This window comes from Jatropha curcas, chromosome 1 (genome assembly GCF_041381405.1).
Source record: "Jatropha curcas cultivar XTBG-Jc1 chromosome 1, XTBG_Jcur_1.0, whole genome shotgun sequence".
Classification (NCBI taxonomy): Eukaryota; Viridiplantae; Streptophyta; class Magnoliopsida; order Malpighiales; family Euphorbiaceae; genus Jatropha; species Jatropha curcas.
This window is the reverse complement of record NC_143151.1, coordinates 14,793,542-14,813,001: the sequence shown is the minus strand read 5'-3', so window position 1 is coordinate 14,813,001 and position 19,460 is coordinate 14,793,542.

The window sequence follows — 19,460 nt, the reverse complement described above, 5'->3', positions numbered from 1 at the left end:
CCATAGGTGGTTGGTGGTAGTGGATCCGTATCATCCCCCCTTCTTTAAAAAGATTTGTCCTCAAATCTGCATCCATGTCAAAGGGAGACAAATCACTAACATTAAAAGTTGCAGAAACACCATACTCACCTGGCAAGTCTATCTTATAGGCATTGTCATTGATGCGCTCTAAGACTTGGAATGGACCATCTCCACGTGCATCTAGCTTACTCTTCCTTTGGTTGGGAAATCTTTCCTTGCGAAAGTGTACCCAAACCCAATCACCTAGCATAAGCACCAACTTTTTCCTGCCCTTGTTGGCTTTATTAGCATATTGCTTGTTCCTCTTTTCTATGTTGGCTCTAACCTTCTCATGTAAAAACTTCACCAATTCTGCCTTTTTCTCCCCATCTAGATTAGAAAGTTCATTCAAAGGTAAAGGAACAAGATCTAATACAGTTAGTGGATTAAAGCCATAAACAAGTTCAAATGGACTATAACCTGAGGTAGAATGTATGCTACGATTATATGCAAATTCAATGAATGGTAAACAATCTTCCCAAGTTTTCAAGTTCTTACCCACAATGGTACGAAGCAATGTTCCTAAAGTTCTATTCACAACTTTAGTTTGTCCATCTGTTTGTGGATGACAAGTTGTAGAATAAAGCAATTTAGTTCCAAGCTTTCCCCATAAAACTCTCCAAAAGTGTGAAAGGAACTTTGCATCCCTGTCAGAAACTATAGTTCTTGGTACCCCATGCAATCTTACCACTTCTTTAAAATATAATTCAGCAATATTATTGGCATCATCAGTTTTATGACAAGGAATGAAATGAGTCATCTTGCTAAATCTATCAACAACAATAAATATGCTATCTTTACCACGTTTAGTCCTAGGTAATCCAAGTACAAAGTCCATAGATATATATCAATCCAAGGAGAACTAGGAACTGGTAAAGGCATGTATAATCCATGAGGCATAGACTTAGATTTGGCCTGTTTACAAGCAATACAAGAGTTACAAACTCTTTCTACATTTTTAATCATATGAGGCCAATAAAAGTGTTCATTGAACATATCATAAGTCTTATGTACCCCAAAGTGTCCCATCAATCCCCCACTATGAGATTCAATCACAAGCAATTCACGCATAGAACATTTAGGCACACAAAGTTTGCTGCCCTTAAACAAATAACCATCATGTCTATAGAACTTATCAAATGCTCCATGCTCACATGCTACATATATGTTGCCAAAGTCAGAATCATTCACATATAAGTCCTTAACATACTCAAATCCAAGTAATTTAGAACTAAGAGCAGTAATTAGAGTATATCTTCTTGACAATGCATCAGCAACAACATTATCTTTTCCATGCTTGTATTTAATCACATATGGAAATTGTTCAATAAATTCAACCCACTTACCATGCCTTTTATTGAGCTTACCTTGACCCTTCAAGTGTTTTAGGGCCTCATGGTCAGTATGGATGACAAACTCTTTAGGTAATAAGTAGTGTTGCCAAACATGTAAAGTTCTTGCCAATGCATACAGCTCTTTGTCATAGGTTGAATAGTTGAGTTGTGCTCCATTCAACTTCTCACTAAAGTAGGCAATTGGCTTCTTTTCTTGCATTAGGACAGCCCCAATTCCCACTCCAGAAGCATCACACTCAATCTCAAAAGTATTCTCAAAATTAGGCAAAGAAAGTATAGGTGCAGAAGTTAACTTCCCTTTAAGTGTGTCAAACGCCTTTTGTTGCTCTTCTCCCCACTTGAACCCAACTTCCTTTTTGATAATTTCTGTTAGTGGTGCTGCAATTGAAGAGAAATCTTTAACAAACCTTCTATAGAAGCTTGCCAACCCATGAAAACTCCTAACTTCAGAAACTGATTTGGGAGTTGGCCACTCTTTGATAGCTTTTACTTTCTCCTCATCTACTTCAATACCCTGTGCACTCACAATAAAACCAAGAAATACAAGTCTATCTATACAAAATGTGCATTTGTTAAGTTTAGCATACAACTTTTCAGTCCTCAAAGTTTGTAACACTATCCTAACATACTCAATATGATCATTAAGAGACTTGCTATAGATGAGTATATCATCAAAGTATACAACCACAAACTTTCCTAAGAAGGCACGCAATACATGGTTCATAAGCCTCATAAAAGTACTAGGTGCATTAGATAGTCCAAAAGGCATAACTAACCATTCATACAAACCATACTTAGTTTTAAAAGCAGTTTTCCATTCATCACCTGGTTGCATTCTAATTTAATGGTAACCACTCATTGAATCAATTTTAGTAAAGTAAGTTGCCCCATGCAATTCATCTAACATATCATCAAGTCTAGGGACAGGGTGTCTATACTTTACAGTGATTTTGTTGACCGCTCTACAATCAACACACATTCGCCATGTTCCATCCTTTTTAGGCACTAGAAGCACAAGAACGGCACATGGGCTCATGCTTTCTCTTACCAAACCTTTCTCCATAAGTTCATCAACTTGCCTTTGCAACTCCTTTGTCTCCATTGGATTGCTTCTATAGGCAGGCCTATTTGGAATGGTGGATCCAGGAATGAAGTCAATTTGATGTTCTATTCCTCTTAAAGGTGGTAAACCACTTGGTAGTTCACTAGGAAAGACATCATCAAATTCCTGCAACATAGAAACAAACGTAGAAGGCAAACTATCAAGGTTAGTGTTAGTTTCAGCAAATAAAACCTCTTTGTACCTTAGAAGCAATATGGGCTTCTCCAAGGCAATAGCACATTTAACCTCTCTAACTCTTGCATAAAAAGTCTGTTTCTTTTTCTCTACTCTCTGTTTTTCACTCACAATTGGGCCATTTATTTGTTTTGTTATTTTTGTGGCCTCTTTTCCCTCATTCTTACTATCTTCTCTCTTTTGTTCTCTCGAAATTTCACTCTCTTTTTTTTCTCAAGGTTGAAACCTCTCTCTCTCTCTCAACTATCTTTCTTTGGTCTTCATAAACCTCTTGAGGTGATAAAGGTACAAGAACCACCTTTTTCCCCTTATGAATCAAAGAATATCGATTGTGGAATCCATCATGAAGTGCTCTTCTATCATATTGCCATGGTCTTCCCAACAATAGATGTCCAGCTTGCATAGGTACTATATCACACAAAATTTCATCTTCATACCATCCAATAGAAAATGGCACAAGTACCTGTTTAGTCACTTTCACTTCCCCACAATCATTCAACCATTGCAACCTATAAGGTTTAGGATGCTTGAGACAAGTCAAGTTCAGTTTGTTTACCATGTTTACACTAGCAACATTAGTGCAACTACCCCCATCAATAATAAGAGTACACACTTTCCCACTAATCAAACATCTAGTGTGAAATATATTCTCACGTTGCTCAAGGCTTTATTCTTTAACATGCATGTTCAAAGCACGTCTAGCAACCAAAGCTTCTCCATGTTCAGGAAGTATCAAATTTTCTGAATCATCATCATCATAATCAAGACATTCAGATTCAGAACTAATATTCCCATCATCTTTAGCAATCATAACCGTTTTATTCGGACATTGAGATGCATAATGCCCTTTTCCCAAACATTTAAAGCATTTAATTTCTCTAGAAGGGGTTGTAGAGTTAGAAGTACCTTTGTTGCTTTTAAATGGAGTTTGGACAGCTTCTTTACCTTTTGAAGTTGAATCTGTCCTTTGAGAATTCGAACCTCTAAATTCCTTCTTCTCACCTTCTTTAGGCCATTTAGATCCCCATGTGTTGTTGGAATACTTAATGGTGTTGGATCTCCCCTTTTTCTGTCTTTCAAGTTTCATGGCCATATCTACCATCTCCTCCAAGTTTTCATACCTATACATCTCTAAAGCATTAGCAATGTCTTTATTGAGACCCCCAAGGAATCGTGACATGGTGATTTGCTCCTCTTCCTCAATTTGGCCCTTGCCATGCAAATCTCCATCTCTTTGTAGTACTCTTCCACACTCCTTCCTCCTTGCACCATTCTAGCTAATTTATTGTGTAAATCCCTAAAGTAATGAGTAGGGACAAATTTTTGGTGCATTAGCTCTTTCATGATCTCCCATGGTGGTACGGGTCGTAATCTCTTCCTTCTTCTTTTCAATAGCAATTGTTCCCACCAAAACATAGCATACCCTTTGAATTCAACAGCAGCAAGATGGGATTTTTTTTCTTGAGAATAGTTATGGCATTCAAAAATTTGTTCTACTTTTCTCTCCCATTCAAGATATTCTTCAGCATTGTTGTTGCCTTTGAATTCTGGAATCCTCATCTTAATTGATCCCAAGTCCCCATCAAGTTTATTAGGATTGGTCTCTTCACTCTCTTCAACATCATGGTCTTGAAATCTGGTTTGTGGACGAGTTCTAGTTGTATTAGAGCTTTGTGAAGCTTTTATCTCTTGTAATTCCCCCCTCATGTCTTGGACAAGATTATTGAAGGTTCTAAACTGTCCTTGAATTGCTTCCATGAAGAGTTTTAATTGACGATCTTTAATTGGAATTCCATCATTACCATCTCCAGATTTTCCTGTGCTCATGGTTAGTTTTCAAAAGAAAACACAAGACGATTTGAGTTAATGGTAATTTCACTCCCTCACGTGTTTACACTCTTGAATCACTCCTTGCAATTCTTCCAATTGAACTTCAGAATCTTAGTTCAACCAACCAACTCAAAGATCACGTTTAGAACAAGGAATAAAAACTTAACAATGAAAAGCAAGCACAAATTCTAGAAAGAAGACTCAAAACGATATGGACAGTAGCATAAGAACATAAATAATGTACTACTTTAATGATTAATTAGAGTGTAGTGAACAAGCAAACACACCCTAACAATGTAATAGAAGCAATAGAAAGCTCACACAAAAATAAAGAAACTAGAATTTAAAAGACAATATTAGGATATAATGTATGAATTTGGCTTACCAATATTTTGTAGATAAAAATCAAAAACTCTAAAAATTATTGATGTTAGTATCGAAAGGTATGTAATATTACTAAAATTTACAAATTCAGGTGCATGATAATCATTCGCAAAGTTTGAGATTCCATAAGATTAAAGTTCAAAGTTCACGGGTGAATTTATGTATTGAGCCATACTTTAATCAAAATAATCCACCCACTATTTTCTATCCAAATTCTAAACTTCCATGGTAATACGAAAATCCAAAGGGGTGGATTTCTAATAGGTGATTAAATTATCATGGACACATCAATATTTCTCAAGTTCATAATATAATGTTTGAAATACTTGGTCTCATGAGTGTGTGACCCTTGCTCATTACTGTCACGCCCGACTCTAATCACCAGAGGAATTGTCCGCTTTGGATCAAGCCAAATCCCCCATACAAGATTGGCAAGACCCGCACGGTTTTGTCCCGCAGGTGAAAAGGGAAACTTCCCAAGAGGTCACCCATCCTAGGATTTCCGTTAAGCGAGCACGCTTAACCCTGGAGTTCTTCCAACTCTCTAGCTATTCCACCAAAAGGCGCCTCTAATGATTAGTTTCCCCCTTTTCGATATATGATTCGATTTATTCCTGTGTCCCGCATTCCACTACCCTAGCTAGCCTGCCATCCTAGAAGCTAGCCAGGAGCTTCGCTCTACTCGCCCTCTTAGGATCGCTTTGCCGGGTCAGGATGTCACAGGCCCACCAGCTTCCGCGTGGTTCGTCCTCGAACCATACAACTACTGGTGGGGGTCCGGCGCTGATACCAACTGTCACGCCCGACTCTAATCAGCAGAGGAATTGTCCGCTTTGGATCAAGCCAAAATCCCCCATACAAGATTGGCAAGACCCGCACGGTTTAGTCCCGCAGGTGAAATGGGAAACTTCCCAGGAGGTCACCTGACGCGAATCCGGGATCGGGAATCAAAGGAATGGGATATAAGTTCGCCTCTATGGCACCCCACGTTTATATTGAAACGGAAACACCAATAATCGAGATTAATCGCTCTATGGCACCCCACGTTTATAGTGAAACGGTAACACCAATAATCAAGCAAAGAACAAGATAAACGCCACAAACGAATTGATAAGTTTACCTTAATTCTTAATGCAATTAGAGGAAGCAATTTCTCACTATCACTCTAAGCAAGGAGAACAAGCAAAGCTTGAACAAATGAAGTTTATCAATATCTCAAAAGTTTTGTTTACAATGAAGATGAGAGTATTTATACTAAACCTAAACATATTAGGTTACAAAGATAACAAATAAAGCATAAAACATAAAACAGGCTTAAGTCGCACTCGCGCATTGTAAGTTCGCGCTCGCGACCTATGCCAACTAGCTCTCTGCCTCGCGAGTTGCGCTTCTCGCGCTCGCTCAATGTAGGTTCGCGCCCGCGAGTGTTGGTCGCGCTCGCGCATGTGAGGCTCGCGCTCGCGAGCTGCGCGGCCTAACTCTCTGCCTTTCGTTTGCACTTCTCGCGCTCGCGCACGTTAAGGTCGCGCTCGCGAGATGTGGTCGCGCTCGCGTATGTGAAGCTCGCGCTCGCGAGTTACGCTGCCTAACCCTCTGCCTCTCCTTTGCACTTCTCGCGCTCGCGAGTTATGCTGGCGCCTAGCCACTGTAGCAAATTCAACAGCAACTGTAGCAAATTCAAGGCCACAGTAGCAAGTCAAATTTACTGTAGCAAAGTCAAACTAATTGGCATGGGCACTGTAGCAGGCGTGCTTTCCTCCATTTCAACTTCACATGCCACCAACAACATTAGAAGCCTAGGAATGTCTTCAAGTTCCACAAAACACTTGTTAAATGCTTCATCATGATGCTCTTGTGTGATTTGGACTTGAATATAAGAACATGGCTGCCCATATCTCTTTGCATGACTTCTTGTAATTAGCCCTTTAGGAAGCACCAATGGATCTCCCATGTTATATCCCATATTCCCTTGAGCTCCATGGTTGAGTGTCGGCGGATCCGTATCATTCCCCCTTTCCTCGAAAAGATTTGTCCTCAAATCTGCATTCATGTTAAAAGGAAACAAATCATTAACAATGGAGGATGTGGCAACACCATTCCCACTTGGCGAGTCCATCTTATAGGCTACATTATTGATGTGCTTCAAGGCTTGAAATGGACCATCTCCACGTGCAGCAAACTTAGACTTTCGTTGGTTGGGAAACCTCTCCTTCCGAAAGTGTACCCAAACCCAATCTCCATGTTTAAACAGTGGCTTCTTCATTCTCTTGGTTACACAGTCAGCATACTGTTTGTTTCTCCTTCCCATATCTATACTAGCTCTAGCCTTAGAGTGCATATTCCTGGCTAAGGCAGCTTTCTTCTCACCATTAGCAAACTCCTGCAACAAAGAAACAATACTAGAAGGCAAAGTACAAGTGTCAATGTTAGGCAAATTAAGCAAAAATTCCTTTAACCTAATCATCAAGATCGGCCTACCATCTCTCACATGCAAAGTCTGTTTCTTTCTCTTCTCTCTCGGTGTTTCACTCACCATTGGGCCATTTAATCGTTTCTTTTCACTCTTGGCCTCTTTTTCCCCTTCTCCTTCATTTTTCTCTTCTATCTTTTCACTTTTCTCACTATTTTGCTCTCTCAAACTTGGAACCTCACTCCCTTTTTCCTTAAAAGTCGAAGCCTCTTTCTCAGGTAGCTTCTTTTGATTAATAGATACTTCAAATTCCTGCAAAGGATCCATAAACACACTTGGCAAAGACGGGTTAGGATCATCGATGGTTAAACAAACTTCTTTGCACAAAGGTACAAATATAGGTTGAACTAGTTTTTCCTTTTCTTCTCCCTCTTTCTTTTTATTTGTACTCAGTATATTTTCACTCATTTTATTTTTACACTCTTTTTCTTTATTTACAGCCTCAAGTGTCATCCTTTTCTCTTCACATTGGTCTTTATACTCTTCTTTTGAGGAAAATGATCTTGGATCGGTCATCCACCCATCCTTTGTGAATGAATACCTATTGACATAATCCACATTTTTCCTTCCTTGCACCCTTCCTAACTTATTGTTCAAATCCGTAAAGTAATGATTAGGATTATCGACCTTCTTCTCTTCATGAGTTTGAAATCTATTTGGTGTAGTACTAGGTCGAACTCTTGTTGTATTAGAGCGTTGGGCAGCTTTAATCTCCTGCAACTCCTTTCTCATATCTTGGATAGAATTGTTGAAGGTTCTAAACTGTCCTAGAATTGACTCCATTACAAGTTTCAATTGGGGATCCTCCATTTGACTTCCCTCCCCACTATTATCTCCAAATGTGCCTGCACTCATGGTTAGTGTTCAAAATAGAAATCACGAAAACATTTGAGTCAGTGATAAAGCACTCCCTCACGTGTTTACACTCTTTAATCACTCCATGCAAATCCTCCAATTGTACTTCAGAATTTCAGGCCAACCAATCAATCTCAAAGCACGTTTAGAACACAAGGAAAATAAACCTTAACAAAAGAAACGTAAGCACAAACTCTAGAAAGAAGACTCAAAACGATAATGGATGGTAGTACAAGGACAAGACTATGTACTACTTGATTATATTAATTTAGAGTGTAGTGAACAAACAAATACACCCTAATAATGTAATAGAAGCAAAGGAAGCTCAAAACAAGAATTAAACAAACTAGAATTTAAAAAGACAATTTCTGGATATGATGTATGAATTTAGTTTACTACAAAGCAAACCAAATATGGACCTAATTAATTCTATCCAATCAAAGCAAGCAAACAATAAAACCAAAATTTTCAGAATTGACACAGAAATTATAGTGATAACCAGATTTACTTAAAGTCACAGGTTGATTATCTTGAACTATAAAATTGCATGCTTGTGTATATAAATGTATTATAGTCGGTCCAAGTAAAGGCATCAACCTTTCCAGCAATGATTTTTGTTCTCTCAAGATAGGATCCCAATTTAAGTCAATTAAAGACAAATTCTGACTTATATCTCTTTAACAATGACTTTTTTTTTTTTTTTGTAAGATCTAATTAATAAGATCTAAGGCTGCAAGTCTGGATCTTTTTTTTTTTTTTAATCAAGAAACAAGCAAACAACAAGAAGATTCAAAGCTAGATCTTGAATGATTCAAAAGGATAACTAGAAAACGATGTAAACAATAAGAAGATCCAAAGAGAAAAAAATCAGATCTAAGAAGATCAAACAAAAGAATTTCCAGATCCAAGATGATCTAAAGAGAAGATCTCAGATCCAAGAACACATAAAGAGGAAAAGTATAGATCTAAGAATGAAAGCAAGAACTAAGATAATATCTAAAGAAATCCAACAACTAGAAAACTCAAACTCCTAACTAAGATAACAGAACTTACCCCAAAACTTTGATTTGGCTCTGATACCAAATGACGCGGATCCGGGATCGGGAATCAAAGGAATGGGATATAAGTTCGCCTCTGTGGCACCCCACGTTTATATTGAAACGGAAACACCAATAATCGAGATTAATCGCTCTATGGCACCCCACGTTTATAGTGAAACGGTAACACCAATAATCAAGCAAAGAACAAGATAAACGCCACAAACGAATTGATAAGTTTACCTTAATTCTTAATGCAATTAGAGGAAGCAATTTCTCACTATCACTCTAAGCAAGGAGAACAAGCAAAGCTTGAACAAATGAAGTTTATCAATATCTCAAAAGTTTTGTTTACAATGAAGATGAGAGTATTTATACTAAACCTAAACATATTAGGTTACAAAGATAACAAATAAAGCATAAAACATAAAACAGGCTTGAGTCGCGCTCGCGCATTGTAAGTTCGCGCTCGCGACTTATGCCAACTAGCTCTCTGCCTCGCGAGTTGCGCTTCTCGCGCTCGCTCAGTGTAGGTTCGCGCCCGCGAGTGTTGGTCGCACTCGCGCATGTGAGGCTCGCGCTCGCGAGCTGCGCGGCCTAACTCTCTGCCTTTCGTTTGCGCTTCTCGCGCTCGCGCACATTAAGGTCGCGCTCGCGAGATGTGGTCGCGCTCGCGTATGTGAAGCTCGCGCTCGCGAGTTACGCTGCCTAACCCTCTGCCTCTCCTTTGCACTTCTCGCGCTCGCGAGTTATGCTGGCGCCTAGCCACTGTAGCAAATTCAACAGCAACTGTAGCAAATTCAAGGCCACAGTAGCAAGTCAAATTTACTGTAGCAAAGTCAAACTAATTGGCATGGGCACTGTAGCAGGCGTGCTTTCCTCCATTTCAACTTCACATGCCACCAACAACATTAGAAGCCTAGGAATGTCTTCAAGTTCCACAAAACACTTGTTAAATGCTTCATCATGATGCTCTTGTGTGATTTGGACTTGAATATAAGAACATGGCTGCCCATATCTCTTTGCATGACTTCTTGTAATTAGCCCTTTAGGAAGCACCAATGGATCTCCCATGTTATATCCCATATTCCCTTGAGCTCCATGGTTGAGTGTCGGCGGATCCGTATCATCACCCATCCTAGGATTTCCGTTAAGCGAGCACACTTAACCTTGGAGTTCTTCCAACTCTCCAGCCATTCCACTAAAAGGCACCTCTAATGATTAGCTTCCCCCTTTTTGATATATGATTCGATTCATTCCTGTGTCCAGCATTCCACTACCCTAGCTAGCCTGCCATCCTAGAAGCTAGCCAGGAGCTTCGCTCTACCCGCCCTCTTAGGATCGCTTTGCCGGGTCGGGATGTCACAATTACACCCCATGTGAGGCTCAATCAAGCACTCTATTTCAAGTGCTACAGACCTGAGGTTCACAATGTTATTCTCGACCTTCCATATTAATTAAATCCACGACCACTAAAAGACAACTCACAAATTTATTGAAAATTAAGAGACTCAAGTTCACACTTTCATTCTTTTCAATTAATGTATCCATATGCTCACATTACCCCACAGTTAACAATGAACTTCAAAGCATCTCTCAACCAATTAATCACACTCTTATATATCCATAGCTAATGAAGAATAGATTAGAATGTTGAACTTATTGCTTTAGTGAGGAGCTAAGACTTAATTTTGGATTGGAAGAGAATTCACCTCTTCTCAATACACAAAAATGAAAGAGTAACCCTAAAAAGCTCCAGAAGTTTTAAAATTAACAAAATGCATATCCATAAAGATTTGAAAATGAATTACTGGGTGACAATTTTGCCACGGAGATAATGAAGCAAGGCAAAAGGGTGTCTCTTCTCGTGGTGAATCTTATAATGCACAAGTCTTTAATGCGATAAAGTAGGGTAGGATGGTCTTACGTAAAGAAATATTGCTCTAGTTTTTATGAAATACAAGATGCTCATTAAATAATTAGAACTAATTTCAGTATTACAACTCTAACTATTCAACTGCTAGATTAGACACCTTTGGCAGCTAATCCTCTTGATAGTACAGTAGTCAGCATCAAATGTGCAAATATCGTGCAGAAGTAGGTCACAAGTACATAAGCTGTTTGAATAGAAGTTGCTCTTTTATATATCAATAAAATCATTGAAATCTTATTTATGATTATTATGGATAACTAATAATAATAATAATAATACCAGTAACAGTAACAATAATAATAATAACAGTAACAACAACAACAACAATAATAATAATAATAATAATAATAATAATTGCAGTGACAGAGCTGTTAGATTATTTAATAATCTATATGTGGCCCATGTGATTAAAGGGCTGGTTCTAATTAAGGTGGCCCAAGATGATGGTTATTGGGCTTAATGGACAAGAGCCAGTTAGGGTTTTAATACCCTTCCTATGCCTTATAAAAGTAAAAGGAATCGACAGCTTAGGGTGAACACAGAAAAGAAAACAAAATAGAGAGTGTGACGGCTGCCTCAAACACATACGGTGATAGCTTGTTTGAGAGAGCTCATAAAAGAAACTCCCATAGCTGTTGATTATTCTCTGACCATTAAGAGAGCACTTACGGACAAAAGGCCAGAGTGAAGAAACGTAGATCTGTTGTTACGTTGAGAATCGAATTGTAGCAACAAGGTAACCCATAATATAGATCTGCTGTTATGGATCAAGGTACGCTTCCGATTATTGTATATTCTTGTCAAACAAATTCTATGAACAATTGATCTGGGCTATATTAAAGTTTATTCAACATGTGGTATCAAAGCCTGTACATGTTCTAGATTTGTTTGATAGCGTTTTGTTTGGCTTAATTAATGAAAAATTAATTTCGTATTGTGAAGTTGATTTATATGGTATAAGCGAAGCCAAAATTATAGAAATTTGAAAACTGTTTGTTTTCTTTATGCTTTATAAATTATTTTGTTGTTATTTATAGAGAATGGTTATGACATATTATTGGGTTATGTCATTAAAGTTTTGAGATCTTAATTTAATCTTATAAAAGTTTTGCATAAATCAATGTTTAATGAATGGAAAACTTGTTAGTCACCAAAGTGGACTTGTTTGGATTGTTTTAGACATTGATTATGCAATTTTCAATTGTTCATATTTGTATGATGTCGTTATATGACATGAAAGTTAAAATTGAACAATTGAGTTCGTTGATTATAATTTTTTAGGTTACCCAAAGGTAGACCAGTAATCATAATCAGTGGCATTAAAGAGACTTATCATTGTACTAATTAATATGAATGTATATCCAAAGATAACATGCATATTGTATGGAGCATTATTGAATAGTTGAATGGAATAAAAAAAAAAGGTAACTGGATTCCAGAAAGGAGCATGGGCGTGCTGTAATGAAACACGGGCGTGCTTCTCTCTGACTTGCATAAAGGCTCGCAAGTTGCTCCACAATGAAAGTCTATTAAAGTATTTTTCTTCTTGGCATCATTATTGATTAAAGCTATGCATTTAAATATTACCCAAAGGTGAATCTAGATGCATAATTAAAGTTGTTATTGGTTTGAATCCATTTTATGTTTACTCAAAGTATTAACGTATGAGTATATGTGTAATGTTGCAGCTTCTTTTAACATGTTTGCTATGGGCACTGGGTTGATTAAGTTCAATGGATTAAACTATGTTGATTGGTCCGAACAAATCCATTATCAGTTAAGAGTTATAGACTTGGATTTGGCATTAGTCTCTGAAAAGCCAGCAGCCATTACAGAGACCAGCACTGAAGCTGACAAGTCCCATTATGAAGCTTGGGAGCGGTCTAACAAGTTGAGCTTGAACTTAATGAGGATGACAATGGCTGAAAATGTTAAGCCATTAATGCCCAGAACAGACAATGATAGAGAGTACATGCTGAAAATTAAGGAATACTCCCAATTGGACATAGTTGACAAGTCCATCGTAGGATCCTTGATGAGTGAGCTAACGACCAAGAAGTTTGATTGGTCATAATCCATTCATGATCATGTGACAGGCATGCAGAATTTGGTAGCCAAACTAAAATTAATGGGAATGGATGTGAGTGAATACAATTTAGTTCAATTTATTATTAACTCACTTCTTCTTGAGTTTGGTCAGTTCCAGGTGAATTACAACACCCTTAAGGAAAAATGGAACATTCAGGAAATCAAGGCCATGTTGATACAAGAGGAAGGGAGATTAAAGAAATTGAAGGAACACTCTATCAATCTCACATTTCATAATGGAGCTAGTAGCAGCAACAACAAATCAGGGAAGAAAGGCAAGAAAAGGGACAGTTCCCCAATGAAGGTTAATGAGGGCCAAATCCGTAAGGAATTGAAGTGCTACTTCTGTAGGAAGAATGGTCACTTCAAGAAGGACTGTCCTAAAAGGAAGATTTGGTTTGAAAAGAAAGGTATACTTTATGTTTCAGTATGTTTTGAATCAAATCTTATTGAAGTGCCTAATAATACCTAGTGATTATATTCTGGTGCAACTACTCATGTGTCTCATATTATACAGGGATTTCTTTCGATCCAACCCATAAACGAAACTAAAAAGTTCCTATTCATGGGAAACAGAATGAAGGCACAAATAGAAGGAATTGGGACTTATAGATTGATCTTGGACACTGGTTGTTATATGGATCTTGAAAAGTGTTTCTATGTTCCTGAATGTGCCAGAAATCTAGTTTCTGTAAGGAGGTTGGATAATGTTGGTTTCAGTTTTAAGATTTGTAATGGTGTTTTTTCATTATACAAACTTAAGTATTATTATGGTTCTGGTACTTTGATTGATGGTTTGTATCGTTTTAATCTTGATTCTGAATTTATTGAATCCCTGTTTAATGTTGAACACAATATAGGTAATAAACGTAGTGCACATAATGAATGTTCTGCTTTCTTGTGGCATCAAAGGTTAGGTCACATATCCAAAGAAAGGATTTTGAGGTTAGTGAAAGGTGGAATCTTACCTCAATTGGATTTCACTGACTGGGATGTGTGTATAGATTGCATTAAAGGTAAGCAAACTGAGCACATATTAAAGAATCCAGCCACAAGAAGCAGTGAATTGCTTGAACTTATACACACTGATATATGTGGTCCTTTTGATGTTCCCTCTTGGGGTGGTGAAAAATATTTTATTACCTTTATCGTTGATTTCTCACGGTACGGTTATGTATATTTACTGCATGAAAAGACTCAATCAGTGGATATCCTTGAGATATCCATTAATAAGGTAAAAAGACAGTTAAATAGAATAGTTAAAGTGGTGAGATCTGATAGAGGTGGTGAATATTATGGTAAATTTAATGAAAATGGACAATGTCCAGGTCCATTTGCAAAGTTCCTTGAAAGTCATGGCATCTGTGCGCAATACACAATGCTAGGTACACCTCAACAGAATGATGTAGCTGAAAGGCGGAATCACACTCTTATGGAAATGGTTAGGAGTATGCTAAATAATTGTACTATACCTTTATCATTATGGATGCATGCATTAAAGACTGCTGCATATTTACTTAATAGGGTTCCTAGTAAGGCAGTTCCTAAGACCCCTTATGAACTGTGGATAGGAAGGAAACTTAATTTGCGGCATCTTCATGTTTGGGGTTGCCTAGCGGAAGTAAGGATATATAATCCACATGAAAAGAAGCTTGATGCTAGAATGGTTAGTGGATTTTTCATAGGATATCCTGAAAAGTTAAAAGGGTACAGATTTTATTATCCTAACCATAGTACAAAATTGTTGAGTCTGGTAATGCTCGGTTTATTGAAAATGGCCAAATTAGTGGGAGCAGTGAACCACGTAAGGTGAATGTGCAAGAGATTCAGATTGAAAATCCAACTCAGATGGATTTTCTTAATGTCTCTTCTTCGATTGTTGTTCCATTTGTTGTATCACTGTTTAACAATATGGTTGAACAACAAAACAACATTCCGAACCCACAAAATGACCATATAAATGATGAACCAGCAAATAATGAACAATTCACGAATGATCAAGTGGTTTCACAAGAAATAGCATTACGGAGGTCACAAAGGCAAAGAAGGCCAGCTATTTCTAGTGATTATGTGGTTTACTGACTTGAGCATGAATGTGAATTGAGTATTGATAAGGATCCAGTCTCTTTCCAGAAAGCCATGAAATGTGATAATTCTGAAAAGTAGTTTAATGCCATAAAGGAAGGAATGCAATCAATGAGTGATAATCAAGTCTGGGATTTAGTCGAGTTGCCTAAGGGGTCAAAACAAGTTGGTTGTAAATGGGTTTTTAAGACCAAACGGGACTCTAAGGGCAACATTGAAAGATATAAGGCCAGACTTGTTGCTGAAGGTTACACTCAGAAGGATGGCATTGATTATAAAGAGACCTTTTCTCCAGTTTCCAAAAAGGACTCTTTAAGAATTATTTTGGCTTTGGTGGCTCATTATGATCTAGAGCTTCACCAAATGGACATAAAGATAGACTTTCTTAATGGTGACTTAGAGGAAGTATATATAGACCAACTAGAGGGGTTTGTGGTCACAAGAAAGGAAAACTTGGTGTGTAAGTTAAAGAAGTCAATATATGGACTGAAGCAAGCTTCCCGTCAATGGTATCTTAAGTTCAATAATACCATCACTTCATATGGTTTTATAAAAAACACTGTTGATCGGTGTATTTATATGAAGGTCAGTGGGAGCAAGCTCATTATGTTAGTCCTATATGTTGATGACATTCTTCTTGCTGCGAATGATGTTGGGTTGTTGCATGATGTAAAGGGTTTTCTCTCTAAGAACTTTGAAATGAAAGATATGGGAGAGGCATCCTTTGTGATTGGAATAGAAATATTCTGTGATAGATCACAAGGACTGTTAGGATTGTCTCAAAGGTATTAGACAGATTCAGAATGGAAAAATGCTCCGCAGGAATAGATCCAATTCAGAAAGGAGATAGGTTCAGCGAAATGCAATGTCCTAAAAATGATTTGGAACGTAAAGAGATGGAGTCTATTCCATATGCGTCAGTGGTTGGGAGCTTAATGTATGTTCAGACATGTACTCGACCGAATATTAGTTTCGCCATAGGAATGTTAGGGCGATATCAAAGTAATCCCGGGATGGACCATTGGAAAGCTACAAAAAAAGTACTTAGGTATTTACAAGGCACTAAGGATCATATACTCACTTATAGAAAGTCCAGCCATCTAGAAGTGGTGGGATACTCGGATTCAGACTATGCCGGTTGTGTAGATTCGAGAAAGTCTACATTTGGCTACTTGTTTCTTCTAGCTGGAGGAGCAGTATCATGGAAAAGTGGAAAGCAGTCTGTCATTGCTACTTCCACTATGGAGGCTGAATTTGTGGCATGCTTTAAGGCCACTGTTCATGCATTGTGGTTGCGAAACTTTGTCTCAGGTCTAGGCATTGTCGACAGTATAGTTAGACCGTTGAGAATTTACTGTGATAACTCCGCAGCTGTCTTCTTCTCTAAGAATGATAGGTACTCTAAGAGTGCAAAGCACATGGATTTAAAGTACCTATCTGTTAATGTGACCCTAGCTAATTAACAAGTACTCTTGAAAACCAACAAGGAAATCTAGCGGAAAGCATGCAATCACGGAAGTACCCGTTAATCCCTTTAATCCCCAACTACTCTTGAAGAGAGAATAACAAGGAATTTAGAACAAGAATCATAAACTTACCTTCAAGTACTCTTGAAAACAACTCTGAAATTCTTGGCGCAATTAATCTTGTAGAACTCACAAGCCTAATTGCTAAGGAAAATTCGGTTCTATTCATGCAAAGATGAAGAACACGGTCTGTTCTTGAAGAACAAAGAAAACTCGTAGTTTTTTTTATTAAAATTCAAAGGTGGCTATCGTGCAGCTCTTACAACAATATAAATAACCTAAGCTAACCCTAATTTAGCTATTAACTTAAGTTAGCCCAGGCCTAAACCTAATGTGGCCCAAATGGGCTTAATTAAATATAAGTCCAAGCTAACTAATTAAAACAAGCCTGACTTAAACATAAACTAATCTAGGGCTGGCCCAACTCTGGAAAATAAGCCCAACCAGCCTTACACTAACTAATTAAGTCCACTAATAGAATTTAAACAAAACAGGACAAATGGGCCAGAGGCCCTACACAACCCATACTTAAGCTCATAATAAAATAACATCCTCCTAAATTTGCCTAAGTATAGATTCATGTAGAATGCATCAATGGGCAGCCTCTTTGCACGCCTCAAGCACCATAACAAGCTTTGGCGTTTCTTCAAGTTTAATCTCACATCTTGCATAATTATGATCTTGAAGCTCTAATGTGATTTGTTCTTGAGTAAATGCATTCAAGGCTGCTCGTAGCTTGGTTGCACGAGCTCTTGTGATTGGTCCCACGGGTAGAGCTAGAGGATCCTTCACCTTGCTCCCTTGATCCGTATCATCTGTGAAAGAAGAAGTGCTAAAACACAAAGTGTCAATTGAGCATATCGGTACTGATCTGATGATAGCGAATCCACTAACTAAAGGCTTACCGCCCAAAATCTTCACGGGCCATGTTGATAGGATGGGCATTATAGATAAGTCATTGTTAGCATGATGTTTAAACTTGTATATATATATACATATGGTTGTTTTGCTCATATTATTGTGACACTTGGGAATTCAATTAAAGATGTGTTTTGCTTATTTATGTGTTATCCACATTATAGATGTATACAATAATAGTTTGAGTGAGATAGCAATAACAGTTGATTGTAACAATGTATTGTTTGTTGAATAGTTTCTCCATTAAAGTTTTATGAATTGAAGTGGTCTGTGATATATGGAAGGAATCATGTCGATTAATAACTTGTGACCGCCATAATCCGATCATCTTAATTCTAATTAAGGTAACATGATAGATTCAAGAAATGCACATGGGCCAAGTGGGAGATTGTTAGATTATTTAATAATCTACATGTGGCCCATGTGATTAAAGGGCTGGTTCTAATTAAGGTGGCCTAAGATGATGGTTATTGGGCTTAATGGATAAGAGCCAGTTAGGGTTTTAATACACTTCCTCTGCCTTATAAAAGTAAAAGGAATCGACAGCTTAGGGTGAACACAGAAAAGAAAACAAAATAGAGAGTGTGACGGCTGCCTCAAACACATACGGTGATAGCTTGTTTAAGAGAGCTCATAAAAGAAACTCCCGTAGTTGTTGATATTCTCTGACCATTAAGAGAGCACTTATGGACAAAAGGCCAGAGTGAAGAAACGTAGATCTGCTGTTATGTTGAGAATCGAATTGCCGCAACGAGAAAACCCATAACATAGATCTGCTGTTATGGATCAAGGTACGCTTCTGATTATTGTATATTCTTGTCAAACAAATTCTATGAACAATAGATCTGGGCTATATTAAAGTTTATTCAACAAGAGCAATACAAATCATATTACATTTTGTCCTTGTTGATTGAGAATTGTATCTGTGGTTACTACTATTAACGAATTATATATGAGACTTTTCCATCTAAAAAATTATCTAAATATTATGATGCATGGAAAATTTAATTAATATAAATAATTCCTTTTCCCCTCAAATACACTCAAATTTTATTGAACAACAATTTAATAATAAAAACTTCTTTCATTTTATAAAAAAAAATCGTTCTTTTGATTTAATGATTAAGTATTGGGAAATAAATGATAAGTTAAATCTTACTATTTTTATAATAATATAACCAACTTGACTAATTTAAATGTTGAGGATATGCATTAATTTCAATCTAGCTAGGGCAGCTTTACTCAGGCAATATCGGACATTTTTTATTCTTATAAGGACCCCTTATGGTGGAAGCATTGGCTTTTCAAATGTGTTTAACATGACTGCAGGATCATCATCTTTCTCCATGGTGTATTTATACAGATTGTCAAATACTATTTTATGCTTTGAGCTCATCTATTTTAGATTTTTCTGAATTTGGTTATAAACAATTGTAAGAACTTATTATCATCTAGACCTACTGTGGCTATTCAATGGATTAAGAGATAAGATAACATAGTGGCTCATAATCTAGCCCGAACCTCTTATTCTCATACTTGATTCCAAGTGTGGGGACACTATACCACGTTGTTTACTTCACCTTTATGAGTAATGCAAGCTTATTTTATTTGCCTTTCAAAAA